The sequence below is a fragment of the Phoxinus phoxinus genome, assembly GCF_949152265.1.
Source record: "Phoxinus phoxinus genome assembly, chromosome: 8".
Taxonomy (NCBI): domain Eukaryota; kingdom Metazoa; phylum Chordata; class Actinopteri; order Cypriniformes; family Leuciscidae; genus Phoxinus; species Phoxinus phoxinus.
In genome coordinates, this window is record NC_136883.1 from 25,983,028 (window position 1) to 25,996,581 (window position 13,554).

The following is a 13,554-nucleotide window of genomic DNA, read 5'->3' on the forward strand; positions in this document are numbered from 1 at the left end:
TTATCACTCTATCCAACTTAATAATGGATGATAGAAAGTCAGAAAAATCAATAAGAAAAGAGGCCACTGGCCCCGGTGGCCGATAAACTAAAATACAATAAAATGAATTCAAGCGACCAACCTTAGTCATCTGTAGTTCAAAAGATGAGTACGTGTCAGCACTCACTGACTGGCAGATAAAACGCTTTTTAAAAACAACAGCAAGACCTCCACCCCGACCTGTGAGCCTTGGCGTGCCGAAAAAATTACAATCCAAAGGACAGAGCTCATTTAAGTGATAATATTCCATATGTCGTTGCCAAGTCTCCGTAAGCAACATGAAGTCCATGCTTTTGGAAGAAAATAAATCGCTGAGCAAAAGAGACTTGTTTGCAATTGAACGAGCATTTATCAGACCTATCCTGATCGGTGCAGGAACATCCAAAGCAGAGAAAGAGGCTCGTGACAGCGACCTCAGGTGCACCGAACACACACCACGACCAATCGAAAAGTTTCTCCGGTGCAACGGAACCAGAGCCATGGGGACATCAGGGAAGACAGAACGAATACATGAAGGTCTGGACTCGCAGTCCAAGATCCCCAGTTTGAAGAGCTTTTTCAGATGAATCTGCCTCCCTGCCCTTTTTCCTCGCTTACTCCGCCGTTTGCTTGTACAGATGGTACTCAACCAGAATGCCTATTACCGCCGCGACAGGCACCGCGGCGAAACTACCGCGGTAAAAATAATCCAGTCGCATTTCAAAGTCATTCGCGAAATGACCGCCAGGTGGCGCAGAGGGACATTGTGCAAAACAGCAGCTATTGCCGTATTTTGAAATGTAAGCGGGGTTAATGTCAATTAACAGATGAAATAGGCTACTATAGAACATTGTTTAGGACAGAAAAATAGAATCATAATTTTAAAATAGAGACGAGAACAATATAGCCTTTATTTCATATTGTAACCTAGACGTCGGTGGGCGACATAAGCCTATTGCCCGTTGGGAGCAGCGTGATAAAATAATAATAATAACAAAAATAACGAACAAAAATAAATTAGGTGCAAAGAAGCTGATTATTTGTTTACTACTCAACTGAGGAATGAGACGAATGATGAGCGCTTTTCTGAAAGACATTGGATAAACCGGGCATTTTTAAATGAGTATATTCATGGCCGAGTGGCAGAACTTACGTAGGCCTATCGATCATTTGGATGACACGGGTTCGAATCCCGTACAAACAAAGATTTTTGTACATTTTGTATTAGCCTATTAATGCATGTCATAGCCTATTATTAATGCAGACAATCAAACAAACAAAACATTTTTTTTATACAGGATAGCCTTTTTTTTGGTTCATATAGCCTAGAGTTTGTAAAACATGGTTTTAATAAGGTGCGATTTTCCAGGGGGACGGGGATTTCCTTCTGGTCTAAACATCCCTGCTTCTGCTGAATTATTTTAATCCCCCCCCCCCCCCCCCCCTCCACAGTAACCAATGCTATAAATTACTTCACCAATAGACCATTTAAAATATATAAAATAAAGATATGCAACAGGCACGTTTAAACGACAAACAATAAAATCAGAACCAGTTTCAGTTCATGGTTCCAGTGCCTTAATGCATGCACGGCTTTCAAAATGTCACAAAGCGTTTTGAGATTATTTTGAATGAAATATTGAAGTTTTTAATTAAGTATTTTGGCACACCACACCGAGTGGCGCTATCCATTGTTCTAAAGTCGGGTTTTATTCTGGCATGTTGAATTAATGTTCGGCAGACGCGGCTGCGCGTTCATTTGGATTTATTTTTCTCATAACAGACATCTAAAATAACTTAGGCCCTAATAGGCTACTCCGTAGTTTTTTAGTCATACAGATCAGAGTAGAGTAGCCTACATCGTTCAAAACTGTAAACTTGTATTCATATTCAAACTTTTATTCAAAAGTTTATCTGTCGTCTCTGCATGTCTCCGGGAACTGCGCGTCACAAAAACGAACCGAAAGCCACTTTCCTCCGCTCAGTCACGATAAGAAATCGGCTATCAGCTTTTAATGTCTAAATATTTAATAAATGTTATCTGATTAGGTAATCCGTATGAAACCGAGAGGTGCAGATCTACTCAAAAGCTGTGAGCGCTTCCCAATGATGAACGGACAAGGGTGAAAATCTCGCTATAATTAAATGTAGCCTAGTCTCTAGGCTAAATCGCCCTGAATTAAATTGTAAAAATAGATCAGATAATTTATTTGTCGAAATGTTGCGATATTGTTTCATTTAAGTTCATAAATATTATATAAATGTTATTTAGTTTAGCAGCAGCACAAAGCACTGTGGTTCGAGATTTATATAAAAAAAAATCGCGCACCCTGGTTGTAAGGATCCAAAGATCCCCGTGGAATTTAACATTGAGTTGAACATTGTATTCATGACAACAAATGAACATGCGTTTGTATTTAGGCTTGCTTGGAAAAAGCTGGCCCAAACCGAGGTAGCGTTTTATTTCTTCAATTATTGAAATAATTAAATGTTTATTAATAAACTTTTATGACAGAAATATTAGCCTATTAGCCGACATGTAGCCTAAATAATTAAATTATTTCATTATCAACACTTTACTAGCCTAATGCTATGTCTAGAATTAAGTGTGAATTGCGACTTCTCTTTGTTTTAAGTCGGTCTCAAACTCAGATCGCCTGTGGGGGGTTGGGGGTTCAGGAGGTGTTAATGTTCCGTCTTTCATATGCAGAGTGAGCCTGATGACCAGGCAAAGGCAAAATACTTTTAAAGATAAATCTCTCGATGTGTCCAAATGTAGGCCCTTAAATTATAAATATTGTAGTTTTATGTAGGCTATTGTATTTAAAGGGGTTTCACACACACTTTCAGTTGAAGTGTTCAATCCATTTGTTTCAACTGGTTTTGTAGAATTTTAACATGTTTGAGCAGTGTGTGTGTCAACAATCTAGCATTATCTAAACATGAACTATCGACGAAACGCGTTCTTGCCAACTAAACGAATGCAGTGAGCAGCAGATACAGAGCGCTTATTCGCGATCCACCTCGTTTTATTGTAAGGTGAATTCAACCAGGCATTCTGTTTGAAGCAAGACTCAATCATTTGTTACAGTTTTTTTTTTCGTGATTTGTCTGGATGACACACAGCGACATCAGTATTATCAGCTGTATAATGGGGTTTTACCCTGAAATCTTGTTTAATTTCGAGAGAGACCCGGCGCACGCAGTGCAGGGAGCCATAAACTCAAATAAAAGAGATCCAGCGCGAGAGAGAAGCAAAGAAAATCTTAATTTATGTTGCTTTGAACTATTTTCGTTTTGTAGACTATAGCCTGGCTACTGTTTTAATTGTTTATTTAGCTGCAATTTCTTTGGCAATTTAAAATGTTGCAAGAATAAGATTCTGTTTCTTACTTAATAAACTCTAACTCGATGCAACCCTGTTTTAAATAAATAAACTGCCCCCGACACTTTATTTAAACCTTGAAATGTCCAGGATCTGTTTTTAAAAATTTCTTCCTTTGCTATGACGGGTATCAATTGTCAGTCATCTCAATTTCGTGGATGATTCACAAAACAATAATTTAGCAGATTAAAGATAGCTTCCATTTTCATTTTCTGACGCGATCGGCTGATAATCTTTCCTTCATCAGTTTTGTCGTCCGTGCAGCGGCTCTACTGGAAAGTAGCAAATTTATGTTGTAATGTGCCATTGATAATTAAACAAAACGCTTGACTTCAATAAACAGTTACCTATCTAAGCATCAAGAATGGTAAAACATTTAACACTGTCAGCCAAAGCTAGTGAGATTCGATCTCGGGTCGCTTGAAGCTCCGTGAAGCTCGTGCTGTTGCGTTGTCGACTGCGCTATACCGTCGGTCCGCTGATGAGGCGTTGCTCTCGCAAAGCCTCATTGATGTAGCCTAATATTTTTCTATTGCAATGTTTTGTGTTGAAATGTTTTCATTATTTATTAGATGTATTAGGCCTACATTTAATTTCAGTCTTGTGATTATATGAATTCATTTAACTACATGTTTAACTTGAATTGATCTGTTTTACCACATTTCAATCACTCTCAATGAGCCGCGGCGCGGCGGCAGATTACACAATAGAGAGAATAAACTGACACTTTTCAAAGTCTGCGATTGTAGCGCCTCTTAGCGGTCAAAGTCAGCAAATACACCCCCGCAATTTTACCGCCGCGGGAACGGCGGCGGTAAAAGTCTCATTCTGGTTGAGTACCATCTGTAGGTCGTATTAGGCCCTCTCCATGCCGCATACAGACAGCAGTTCCAGTCGGACGTGCGAACGGGGCTCCAAGCTCGTCTATCCCACTCCAGATAAATCCGTCACCACGCTCCACCATGGAAGATCGGATTAACAGCAATGTTTGGCGATCGTACACCCATACAGTGGACACAACATTTGTTGACAAACTTAGTAGCAACATAGCACAGAAAACAAGCAAAATGAGTCGGGACGAACAACCAGCCGCAGAGGCAAAGCCAAACACAGGCGCCATCGCAAGCAAGGTAACGGTGATTTCGCAGTGACTTTTGACTTTAGCACCATAGATATTATATATGTTGTCTATGGTTAGCACACTCCCGACCACTTGATGGCGATAACCGATGTTTATGTCTCGCGGGACACTCACGGTCACAGTCGATTTCAACTTCATATTGCACTGGTCAGTGGTCACGTCTTTCAATATGGTTAGAATTTGTGCGGTCAAAAACTGCGGTAAAGTTCCTAAAAAGCTAGCCTTATGAGAAACGGAAGCGAGCAAAAAGACTACATCGACCAAATGTAAACAGCCCCCTTTCCGTTTCCAGTAGCGCATTTATATTAACGAGCACTCAGTCCTTCAACAGAATTCAATGGGATTTTACAAAATGATGAATAAAACACGACAGAAACTGTATTTCGCAACACTTTTTGTTTCTGGAACATCAACTAACATCACTAATCACTCGGTGAGTTGCACAGTTTTGAAAACTAATGTTATAGGTTGTTTTAATGACATTTTCGGACATGGCCATTGACTCCAATGTTAAATGGGTCCATGGCCAATTCTTTTATAGTCAAAAACTAAGAGAGGAACCATTGTCAAAAAAATGTTGTCCACCACTCTTGTTCATCCAAAACAAACTACAATATAGACTCAAGGTGTTAAATACCGGAATTATCCTTTAATAGAATAGAATAGAATAGAATTAGGCATTTATATAGCGCTTTCATATGTACTACTGTACACCCAAAGCGCATGATGTCGGGGTCTCTCCTCAACCACCACCAGTGTGCAGCATCCGCTTGGATAATGCGACGGCAGCCACAGTACAACGGCGCCAGTGCGCTCACCACACACCAGATATAGGTGGAGAGAGGAGAGAGAGTGATAGAGCCAATTCAGTGGATGGGGATTATTAGGAGGCTATGATTGGTAAGGGCCAATGGGTGGAATGTGGCCAGGACACCAGCGTTACACCCCTACTCTTTACGAGAAGTGCCATGGGATTTTTAATGACCACAGAGAGTCAGGACCTCGGTTTTACGTCTCATCTGAAGGATAAGAAGGATAACGCATTGTTATGGGATGCTATAAAATATGAAATATCACTGTTTATGTGATCACACTGTAAAGCACTATTAGCCATTTTCTGAGTGTGTAGCAGCTGAAAGATTTCATAGCTCTGGGCACTAGGCTTGTTAGGAAACAAAAAAAATGTTATGGTCTACATTTGAGTGCATTTATGAAATGAAAAATGGTGAATATGAAATACACTTAATGTAGGCCTCCACAAAATAATGATAGTAGGAAGAGTAATTTTTCTTGCGCTGTGATGTTTAGCGTCTCAGATGAATTGCAGACAGAAAGACTATTAGCAACCCTTGAGAAAAGATGAATTAATGCAAAATATTGTTTAACAAAACAACACAGCTATGAATTTTGTCATTCATTTAGCTCTGTAACAGCTTGTGTTCATTAACAGAGAGCATAAGAGCATTAGCATTTCAACACTTAGTAGTTAGCTCCATTTTGTATGTCACCAACTGGACATGCTTAGCGGTGCTTTTTCTTCATAAATATTGTTGGTTTTCATGCTCCATTTCAGGAACGCTGCTCAGAGAAATATAGGCTACTGGCATGTGGATGCTGGCATCGGCCACTTTCGTTGGTTCCTTTCGTTCCCAACCATCTGTTAAGTGTAATAATTGAATCTTTTGCCAAGATGTATAGGAATCAGGCTCATTTCCTGAATGACCACAAAAAAAATCAGCTTGCACCAAATGTAAATGTGAAATTCATCCTTGTGCCACATTCACTCCATCTAAAATTTGCTTAATTTCCCTGCTGGAAAATTCAGCTCAAGATGGTAGCTGTGTTTTGAAACATAGCTGATCTAACCAGCTTCAGGGGGTCAAGCTGGTTTTTGGAAAATGGTTGGCTTGTCCAACAACCAGTTTGGACCAGTGACGGAAATGTAGGCCTACGGCCTTCCGTGTTTTCACTGTTATGAAGGGGGGCGCTATTACACATCTTCTGAAAGAATACTGAATCTACTGATAAAACACATGCGAAGACGCAGAAACAAGCGAGATTATATCATATGCATTTGTAAAAAATAAAACGCGTTCACCAACATTAAACAGCATATTATAGATCAAAACTCCCAATGGTACTGATTGAAATGTCGACCCATGATGAGCTACAGGACTATGCTAGTATTAGGGGTGTTGATGGACTCGATCTACTCCATCTATGTTTTGATCATCGTTCTGAATCCGATCTGGATGTAGTCTTTGACAAAAACGCGTTTTTCTCAGCTTTTTGCTCTCTTTTTTATGAAGTGTTGATAAAAAAGGAATGCATGAAGCTAGAATTAATAGTTGTTTTGTTTAAAAGCAGAGAATTTGTTCTTTCATTTGATATATTTCATGTTCAGATATTCAAAATATTAACAAAATATTTTAGGGGCCATGACATTTTTGCAAAAACTCTGGCGATGTCTGGCAACTTAAAAAAAAAAAAACACATGCGGGGAAAGAGTTAAAGGGGTCATGACATGAGAAACCAAATTTGCCTTGATCTTTTGGTATATAAGAGGTCTTTGTCCCATTAAAACGTCCTGCAAGTTTCATAGCTTAAGACGTCCTCCCCATTATAAACGAATCATTTATTTAATCAAGCTCTAAATACAGCTCGTTCTGGATCCATGGTAAGAAGTGACGTCACGGTACGAAGTGACGTACCAGCGTTTGCATATAGACCGCCTCCAGCACAAGACAACTACGCTTTAAGCGCAAGACAACTACGCTCATTTCGTATCATCGTCGCGCCGCTCGCCTCACAAGTGTTCAGTCGACGGACAGCGAGTGGGTCTGTGTACAGGGAAATTACGACGCCGCAGATGTGCTGTTCCTGGATGTGGACAAACAACATCTTTGAATACGCTGCGAAAGATCCAGTCGTCAGGGGAAAATGGATGCACTTTATTTTTTGCAGACGTCTCAGTCACGGCAGTGTTAGTTTAAGCGTGTGTTCTGTACATTTTAAGGATGACTGTTTTGAGCTTTGCCAGAAAACTGTTGCTCAAAGATAAGTCCGTACCGACTATTCTGGACTCAACATCGACGACGCAAACTGTAAGTAATGTATTTAAAACTTTAAACTACTTTTTAAATACGCTGAAAGATCCAGTCGTCAGGGAAAAAATGGATGCACTTTATTTTTTGCGGACGTCTCAGTCACGGCAGTGTTAGTTTAAGCGTTTGTTCTATACATTTAAGGATGACTGTTTTGAGGAAAAAATCCCAATATGATGCTTGGCTTTGCCAGAAAACTGTTGCTCAAAGATAAGTCCGTGCCGAATATTCTGGGCTCAACAACGACGACGCAAACTTACTTTTTACCATGGCTAATATAAACACATTTGTATAAGAGAATCTTGAAAATATGTCGCCTTTCTAGTAGGCCTACATGTGATAGAAAATTAAAAATGTTGCCTTTATCAATGCTGCATCTTCAAATATGGCCTGTGCATGCATTTTTGTCCGTGGTACACCCTATCATTTCATTGGAATTAGTTAAATAATGTTAAACTGTTAGCTAATCCGTTTTCAAGTGTCTCGGGTTAATTTTTTTTTATTAATTCAAAATAGTTTCACTTTCCATGTGGACACGGGCTGATCCAGTCTTCGTTGTTGTGGTGATGGTTCATTTTCCTCTGATTCCGGCTCAAACATAATAAGGTTTTATCATTGCAAGAGCCATCGCTTCGCATGCATCACCCGCTATTAAACAGTTGCGCCGAATCCGCAAATGTTCTGGCTGGGGGCGTTAATAATTGATGCATAGGCACTGACGTTAGCCAATCATAACAGTGGGCGTTAACACTGAACTCTTAAAGGGGAAACACCCCCAAAACAGACTGTTTGAATCAGAGGATGAGAAACAGGGTGGGAAAAGGTCATAAATCACTACATTTTAAAAGTTTTTTGTAAAAAAAACTATAGTAATACTATATTTGCACCTAAGGGAACATAATAATGAAATAAAAAAAAACATGTCATGACCCCTTTAAGACAGCTCAAATATGCATTCGTCAAGGCTGCAAGTTCCCCATTCTTTTGATACTGTAAAAAACAAAACAATTCTAGAAGCCAGCATGCAAATAACCATACTCAGTTTATTGACAAAGGATTCAGATATTGTCATGTATACGTCTCAGATTGAAGGGGTTGTTGTGCAGTGGTGTGAGGAGCACAATATGATGATGAATGTTGAACTAAAGAAATTATCTTTGAACCAAGGTCTGTTGGTGATCATAGCCTATAGTGTCAGTTTAGGGGAGTTGAGCATGTAACAACATATGGGATTTACTTTGATTCTCGGTTGGGCTCATCAAGTGGAGTAGCATTGTTACTGTTCTACAGAGCAGCTATTGCATATATCATGGTATCTCAACATGGTTTAATAACCTGTTTGTTAAACTTAGGTTTAAACTTCAAAACGTGGTTAGAAGAGCTGGAAAAAAATAATGGTTGCCCCATCTTCTCTTCAGGAGATATTTGAGAGGACTGTAAAGAAGCAGGGCCTTTAAATCATTGGTGATTCAAGCCATATTCTTCACAAAGAGTGTGAGCTGATGTCCTCAGGCAGGAGGTATAGGGTATCAAGTTGAATAGATATAAATTCTCTTTAGTTCCTCTATCAATTCAATTATTGAACAATAAATAATGATGTGTGGGAGAGTGGGTGTAGATGTGTAAAGTAATGTTTTAGGTGTATATAGTGCAATATTGTTATGATTCCAACCTGTGTTCTTGGACTTTACGTTATTTCCTCTCTTGCTCCATGTTTTGCAGTTCCTTGTAACTTTAATGTTGATTAGTCTCCCCAGGTGAGTCTTATTCGCCACACCCCCTTGTTATCTTGTTAAGCTTGCCTGTGTATATACAAGGGGGTAATCCATCCGCCGGAAACCGAAGCTTCCCCGGGGGCCGCCATTGGCTATCAAGCCATCACCTGCTGTTAACATTCCATTGACTCCATTCATTTTGGCGTCACTTTGACAGCGAATAACTTTACATCTGAGGCGTTTAAAGATTCCATTTGTCCGTTATTTATTTCTAAAGAAACACGATAATGTATAAAAGGCTCCATTACCTTGGATTTTACGTTATGGCCCCGTAGAAGCAGTTTTTGTAAAAAATAGGCTAACGATTGCGTCATAACCACGCGACTCTCTGTCGCACAGTCGAGAAATTACCATATAGATCGGCGGAGAAGCTCGCAAGCAATCGGGGGGACGTGGAGATATAAAGTCAAGGGAGAAGCCCATAGAGAGTGATAAAGTTGCTCCTGCTGCTAGCTTATGGACAGCTTATACTCACGCTCTCCGTCTCTGCGAGATTCGGAAGGGAATGATTCAGATTTCTCTCGGCACAGCTACTAGAAGACAGACAACTGTCAGACACGTTGCTCACATCACATCTACGCCGTCAAGCTCAGTTTGAGCCTGCGCAGTACGCTCAGCCATCAGGAAGTCTGGGACTAGGCTTAAGCCTTGTCTGTGAAACCAGGCATATGATTGAAAGTTAAGAGATCCAAAAAAATAAATTAAACGCATGGATGAATCATTCACAATAAGATAAATAAGAAGCATTGAGATAATAGAAGAGTGAATAGTGTATTTCCATTTCATAACAACTTTAAGATGTATTTTCCAGGTTTTACCTTCCAACACCTGTTTTTCTAGATTGAAGGAACATGTCAACATAGCACTCAAAGCCTCATGCCACAGAACTGCTTTCTTACCTTACAAAAACGTTTCAGTGGAGCCTTCGGATGCCTTTTGAGCCACACAAACCACCAGAATTTCAATGTGGTGTTTGAAGTGAAGCCAACACACCTTACACTACCCTTCAGGATGGATTTTGCTACTTGCTGAGTGCGTACGGAATGACAGGTAGGCCTCTATTTCCAGAAGAGAGCATATGTTTGGAGTCTAACTGACTCTCCCTCCCCTAATGCAATGAATATCATCTTGCTAAAAAACAGACTGCTGACTCTGTACCACAAGGTGCTGCTGGTACCTTCTTGGACCCCCAGAGTGGGTCTAGCGGGGCCCTGTGGCTCATTATTTATCCACTGAGCTCCAGTCATTGCTGATTGGGGTCCTTAGGGAGCCATTATAGCAGAAGACCTGTCCCAAGCAGCCACTGGATTCATCCATCATGCAAAACTGGAGCACTGGAAGGCTGTGCGCACCCTCGGCAGGTCCCACAGAATCTACGGCAACGTGACGAAAGGGAGTGCAAAATGTTGCTAATAGGTTTGGACGCTCATAGGGGACAAAAATTCAAATGTTGGAAATGGGACACCGATGGGTGGATGCATAAGCTTGACAGAACCTATATCGGAGAGGTTTGTCTTACCGTGTTTTGACACTGTTGGCTTTGCTCAGCACACACAGGTCCTCTGCAGTAGCTGACCTGTGTAGGTTTCATCCTGGCAGGCTTGCTCCAGTAATTCAATACTCTGCTCGGGGTTGGGACCCTGTTTACAAATGGGTTCAGAAAGACGGGGTCCAGTGTGTTTCTAAAGTTTTTGACAGTTATGATACGAATCCCGAAGGAAGGTACTCGAACTTGCGGTTTGGAAGACTACCAAGGAGTTCTAGAAGGTTAGTGGTTTAGGGTCATTTCTGACCGATATGAAAGTGAATATTGTCCCAGAGATTGTCCGATTAGAAAAATTGTGGGGGAAAAAACTAACTTGTTGACCCCTAAACCTACCAAAGTTTCTTCTAGTGTAAATGCATGTCCACTTTATTTGGGTCTTTTCCCCCTATTTAAATTATATGCAGTTGAAAGCTTACTCAAGTTTAAGTTATTTTGCCATTTGTCTCAAACACAGACTTTCAGTTCCATTAACATTTGATTAATTTGCCAAAAGTTTTGCTTTCTAAACATTGAAAGTAGTTGAAAAAGTGCAGAACTACTTCAGATGTGAAGCAACAGTTAGTGCTCAACACTGATGTGACACTCTTTTGGATGAACATTTAAACAATGATACAAACTTACACAAAGAGCAATATATTGTTGCTGATGTGGAGTATATATCATTATTCAGCTTAAGGTGTGTTTTAGCCAGACAAAACACTAGTACCAGCACAAGCAACCTGAGGCAATAATCAAACACTGTCCTATATTTTATATGTAGTGTTCAAAAAATGAATTCAAGTGAATACGTTTTTGTTCGGTAAGTTCGTTTAGTTTAAACAAACCAATTAGAAAAAATGATTTACTAATTCACTATTTGAGGTCTTTTTCATCAATATATTGATATGTTTTTGACAGTAATTGGGTAAAGTTATAGAATTATTTATTTTGTTCTGGTATAAACGTATCTACCAGTACTCAAATATAATGCTTTCACCTTGCGGTAATTTACATTTTACTGTTAAACTGAATCTATAAATGCATCATAGATTATTTAGTGCTGGATAATGTTTTCTTTTTATCACTTTTTGACCTGTCCCAAATTTCTCTTTTACTTATGAACCCACCAATCAGCAAACTGCAATTTATTCTCAAATGCTGTACATGAACAATTAAATGTAACAAATTATATTTTTCTTTTTAGGACAACTAAGTATCTATTGGAACTTTGTGTTTGAAAACATAATATTTGAATCTATTTCTCTTATTAAACAGTATTTACATTTGGTGGCTTACTCCTTAGGTAACATTAAGTTGTCAATGTAAAACCAACCATTTTTCTTTATTAGGTTTGGAAGTACAGTTGGCTATTAACTATGAATCATACAAACCAAACTCAAAATTGTCTTGGAGACCAACAGACCACATACCTTCATTATATTTTTATATAAAATAACTATTATTTCTCATAAGCAATAACAATGAGCTCCCATTCCATGAACAGATAAGCAAGGCTTATGGTGCCTGAACAACAATCTGGAGATCAGTAACCTCAGGCAGAACATATAAATTCCATAATCATATGCCCATCAATCGAGTGTTTGCCACATATATTGGCAGTACACTTAAATGGGCTTTCAATGTCATAAAATAAGCTCACCAAAGATTGTTCTTCATGCTTCTACTCAAGAAGTTACCAGATCTTTCAGTAAGAACAAACAAGCTAGCCTTAAAGTGACTTGCCAGTAAAAATAATACTGAACAATTTATAAAAGGAAAGGAATAATTGATGCTGCCCATGCACTTATTGATAATGATAATACTGATTATAAGCGATTTTACGTTTGCTTTTTCATTCATAAAAACATTATAAATACAGGCCAGCATGGATTTCATTTTTTGGGGCGTACTTCCAGAGTACAGTCACACATTTGGGCTTGCTAATGCTTGCCCTTCACAGCACAATAAAATATGACTGACCACTAATAGCAGTTGTCAAATATCTGACTTACTGTTCAAGCCACACTTCACATGGGCTGCATTTCCCAAAAGCATTAGTACATCTTAGAACCATTGCCACCAATGGTCCAGCGATCAACTGAGCTCACAATGCTTTTGGGAAACACATCCCTGGTTTGTTTCTCCATATCGCAACTGTCAACTAGTTATCCAAAACGTATATTTCACAACCCAACAGGAATGTAACAACATGATATACTGTATATTTAATTTCAGGTATCTTTGATTAAGAAAAGTCACAGATACTCTAAACATTTACACTGGTTAATTTATGACAAAATTCTGTGATAATTTCCACCTCTGGCTTTTATATATGTTTTGTTTTTATTTAATATAAGGTTATGGCTTAACTCACTGTCGATGATTTCTCAGAATTTAGTCAGTACATGAAGTCAAACCTGCACTTGCATCATCTGTTTACCAGTCTTCACAAATAATACATTCTCAGACTTGTTGAATTATGTTTGCTGAAATATTCCACTTCTACGCAGCTGTAGCGAAATTCATAACAGACAAGACATCTGAAGTATGACGTCTGCCAAAATGTGTTCAATGTTTTATGTCCACAATTGAATTACAGCGCATAA